The following is a 4,884-nucleotide window of genomic DNA, read 5'->3' as shown; positions in this document are numbered from 1 at the left end:
AATAGAAGCAAGACCAATAATTTCATACTTACTAGGAAATTCTTTAGCATGGGGTTGTCTATGAAATTTAGCAAAATTAAACTCATGAGACATATCTCCCAAGCCAATCGTAACAACATCCTTTTTGCAATCTATCCTAGCATTGATAGTATTCAAGAAGGGTCTACCAAAAATAATGGGACAAAAGCTATCTTGTGAGGAACCAAGAACAAGAAAATCAGCAGGATATTTAACTTTTCCACAGAAGACTTCGACATCTCTAACAATCCCCATTGGTGCAATAGTATCTCTATTTGCAAGCTTAATTGTAACATCAATATCTTCTATTTCAGCGGGTGCGATATCATGCATAATTTCTTTATATAAGGAAAAAGGTATTGCACTAGCACTAGCACCCACATCACATAAGCCATGATAACAATGATCTCCTATTTTAACAGAAATAACGGGCATGCCTACAACCGGTCTATGTATCTTAGCATCAGGTTTAGCAATATTAGCAGCTTCCTCACAGAAATAAATAACATGCCCATCTATATTATCAGCCAAGAGATCTTTAACCATAGCAATACTAGGTTCAACTTTAATTTTCTCAGGAGGTGTATATGTTCTAGTATTACTTACGAACCACAGTTGAAGCTTGAGCATTATCCTTTATCCTAACAGGGAAAGGTGGTTTCTCAACATAAGTAGTAGGAACAATAGGATCATTATAAGTGATAGTCTTTTCTTCAACTGTAACAGGTGCAACTACTTTTACTTCAACAGGAGAACAACGCGAGTAGCAAAAGATTCACAGAAAGAAGATACAATCTCATAGTCAAGCCCATATTTAGTGTTAAATCCACGAAAAGCATCGGTATCCATAAAATATTTAACACAATAAAACGTAGGTGTCATACCTGACTCCTTACCATCGTCGGAACCCCAATCTTCAGAGTTGCTTTTAATTCTTTCCAATAAGTCCCATTTGAATTCAATAGTCTTCAACATATAAGAACAAGCACAGGAAGTATCAAGCATGGTGCGATCATTGAGAGAAAGCCGAGCATATTTTTTTTTGAATAATCATATCTATTGAGAGCTCATGATTGGGGCATGAATATAACATTGACTTAAGCCTCCCCCAATCTTGGGCGATGCTTTCTCCTTCGCGAGGCCAAAAATTATATATATAATTACGATCACGATGAACAAGATGCATAGGATAGAACTTCTGGTGCAATTCCAATTTCAATCGTTTATAGTTCCAAGATCCCATATCATCACATAGCCTATACCATGTCAATGCATCTCCCTTCAAAGATAAAGGGAAGACCTTCCTCTTAACAAGATCATCGGGTATACCTGCAAGCTTAAATAATCCACAAACTTCATCCACATAGATAAGGTGTAAATCGGGAAGCAATGTTCCATCTCCCGCAAAGGGATTAGCTAGCAGTTTCTCTATCATACCCGAAGGAATCTCAAAGTAAACATTTTCAGTAGGTTCAGTAGGTTGAGGAGCAACTCTTTTCTCTACAGGTCGGGGCGAAGATGCCCCCAACAAGCCCCTCAAAGGATTAGTTTCCATAGTAACAAGTGACAGAAAATTTCAGCACACTATATAAATGTTTCCTTACCAAGTTCCACTCACCAAAGGCGCTTCACTCCCCGGCAATGGCACCAGAAAAGAGTCTTGATGACCCACAAGTATAGGGGATCTATACTAGTACTTTTGATAAGTAAGAGTGTCGAACCCAACGAGGAGCAGAAGGAAATGACAAGCGGTTTTCAGTAATGTGTTCTCTGCAAGCACTGTAATTGTAGGTAACAGATAGTTTTGTGATAAGGTAATTTGTAACGGGTACCAAGCAATGAGAGTAAATAAGGTGCAGCAAGGTGGCCAAATCCTTTTTATAGCAAAGGACAAGCCTGGACAAATTCTTATAATGAGAAAAGCGCTCCCGAGGACACATGGGAATTATCATCAAGCTAATTTTCATCACGCTCATATGATTCACGTTTGTTACTTTGATAATTTGATATGTGGGTGGACCGGTGCTTGGGTACTGCCCTTTCTTGAACAAGCATCCCATTTATGATTAACCCCTATTGCAAGCATCCGCAACTACAAAAGAAGTATTAAGGTAAACCTAACCATAGCATGAAACTAGTGGATCCAAATCAGCCCCTTACGAAGCGACGCATAAACTAGGGTTTAAGCTTCTGTCACTCGAGCAACCCATCATCTACTTATTACTTCCTAATGCCTTCCTCTAGGCCCAAATAATGGTGAAGTGTCATGTAGTCGACGTTCACATAACACCACTAGAGGAAAGACAACATACATCTTATCATAATATCGAACGAATACCAAATTCACATGACTACTAATAGCAATACTTCACCCATGTCCTCAGGAACAAACGTAACTACTCACAAAGCATTTTCATGTTCATGATCAGAGGAGTATTAATATGCATTAAGGATCTTAACATATGATCTTCCACCACATAAACCAATTAGCATCAACTACAAGGATAATCAACACTACTAGCAACCCACAGGTACCAATTTGTGGGTTTGATACAAATTGGATACAAGAGATGAACTAGGGTTTTGAGAGGAGATGGTGCTGATGAAGATGTTGATGGAGATTGACCCCCTCCCGATGAGAGGATCATTGGTGATGACGATGGTGATGATTTCCCCCTCCCAGAGGGAAGTTTCTCCAGCAGAACAGCTACACCGGAGCCCTAGATTGGTTTCGCCAAGGTTCCGCCTCGTGGCGGCGGAGTTTCGTCCCGTAAGCTTGCTTATGATTTTTTCCAGGGTAAGAGACTTCATATAGCAGAAGATGGGCACCGGAGGGTCACTAGGGGGCCCACGAGACAGAGGCGTGCGCCCAGTAGGGGTGGGCGCGCCCCCCCACCCTCGTGGCCAGGGTGTGGGCCCCCTCTGGTACTTCTTTCGCTCAATAATTCTTTTTATTTCCAAAAAATGACTTTTGTGGAGTTTCAGGACTTTTGGAGCTGTGCAGAATAGGTTTCCAATATTTGCTCCTTTTCCAGCCCAGAATCCCAGCTGCCAGCATTCTCCCTCTTCATGTTAAACCTTGAAAAATAAGATAGAGTAGCCATAAGTATTGTGACATAATGTGTAACAACAACCCATAATGCAATAAATATTGATATAAAAGCATGATGCAAAATGGACGTATCAAAAGCCTCAGCGGTCTAAATGTTCAGCACACCATGATCAGATCACCGACGAGCAGGACCCGATACGACCCATACACAGCAACTATGAAAAAATAATAGGATCAAGCAGAGGGAGGCGGGTACCTTCTGGTTGACAAGGTTGAACGCCCTTTTGTGCACCCGCATCTCAAACCGATCCCAGGTGTTGGCACCTATTTTACCAAAACATGATAACATAGTTACACTCTATTTACTTTCAAATCATCACAAGAAACTACAACACAACAAGAGTAGCAGATGACTCATTTGTGATGGCTGGGTATCAGGTTTAAAAATCTCGATTTTGAAACATCAAATGTACCAGAATAATCATATGAATCATCATTTGCTCAGCCCATCTACCAAGTGCAACTACTTCATCATTCTAGGTAAATTAATATGTTAAATGACTAAAATTAGTAGTATGCTACAATCATATGGTACTGGTTAAAAAATGTGACCTGAGGACTACACTTGAACACATCACTTGCAATGCCTACTGGAAGGAGCAAGTGTATAGAAGAAAACAAACATTACACAGGCTGGCCATCAGTCTTAAAAACCTCGATTTTGTATTCCTCAAAGAGAATCTCAGGAATATGTTGTTTTAGCATTATCTGACCAACCAATCCATCATTTTTTAGAGAAATCACTATAGAAATTTCCTATGCCCAATTGACCAGCTAGATTTAATGCATTTAATAAAATGGATTGCTTCTAGCTGCTGTAGTAACGACATGTAAGTTCCATTAGGCCATGATCAAGTACTCCAAACCATTGCATGCTTTGCAAAATAAAATACTAGATGAATCTCACTAACAGGAGCATTAGGTGATTTATGGAACAAAACATGGTAGTGTATGTCTGAAGACAGGTGCTGCTTGCCAATGTTCTCCGCATAACTATAGGCTGACCTATAGTTATGCGGAGAACATCGGCAAGCAGCACCTGTCTTCAGACATTGTTGGCTTGCAGCCGCAGGTATCCTTGCTTCAAGTCAGGTCCAGGAACTCTTTGTGTGCAGATCAAGGCAGAATAGCAGCCTCGGTCGTCCAGCCACACTTCACTGCAGGAAAACAAACAAATGTCAGAATCATCTTAGTAGAAACATAGTAAGAAAAACTTCTAAATGGACACTAGCAGCAAAATGAGCATTGTGCAGCAAAATAGCAAGAAGGAGCTAATGGTCTAGGAACTACTAGTAGCACAGTGAAACAAGGTGAGTATGGTAGATCTAGGCGGCTGGATACATATGAACTAGTATAGGCAGGCAGCGGCATCTCTTCTCTGAATCTCATGTCCCTGCCCCCACGATGACCGATTTACTAGGTGTTGGTTGCAAGCAGCGAATCACCGGATGGTCTTGTCACCATTCGTCTGGCCATCAGGCTACAGCAGGGAACAATAAGGTGTTTAGTTGGATGCAGATCATAATTTCAGAACACATCAAAACTGACCATGGAAAGCATGATAATGGCCTAAGTAGATCTGAGATTTCACACAAAAGTGGCAACTAAACTAGTGCAGAAGTGTATTCATGTCTCCTGAATAGTACGATCCTAGGACTCGAATTTCATATTAGATCTAAAATACAAAACAAAATGACTAAACTTCACAGGTCGGAGGCTTAAATTAGGGACTATGAACAGTTCATGTTCCTGAC

General features: G+C 40.6%; 1 non-coding gene and 1 pseudogene across 1 annotated transcript; both read right to left on the bottom strand.

The window, feature by feature from the left end:
• Window positions 1-3,498: 3,498 nt before the first annotated feature.
• On the bottom strand, window positions 3,499-3,573 carry LOC119351508. Its single transcript, XR_005169993.1, has one exon. It is a non-coding gene; the product is annotated as a small nucleolar RNA SNORD36 (small nucleolar RNA).
• A 191-nt stretch (window positions 3,574-3,764) lies between these two features.
• On the bottom strand, window positions 3,765-3,844 carry LOC119351505 (annotated as a pseudogene).
• Between the last annotated feature and the right edge of the window lie 1,040 nt (window positions 3,845-4,884).

Source organism: Triticum dicoccoides, chromosome 1B (assembly GCF_002162155.2).
Source record: "Triticum dicoccoides isolate Atlit2015 ecotype Zavitan chromosome 1B, WEW_v2.0, whole genome shotgun sequence".
Taxonomy (NCBI): Eukaryota; Viridiplantae; Streptophyta; class Magnoliopsida; order Poales; family Poaceae; genus Triticum; species Triticum dicoccoides.
The sequence above is the reverse complement of the archived record's forward strand: the minus strand, read 5'-3'. Positions and strand labels throughout refer to the sequence as shown.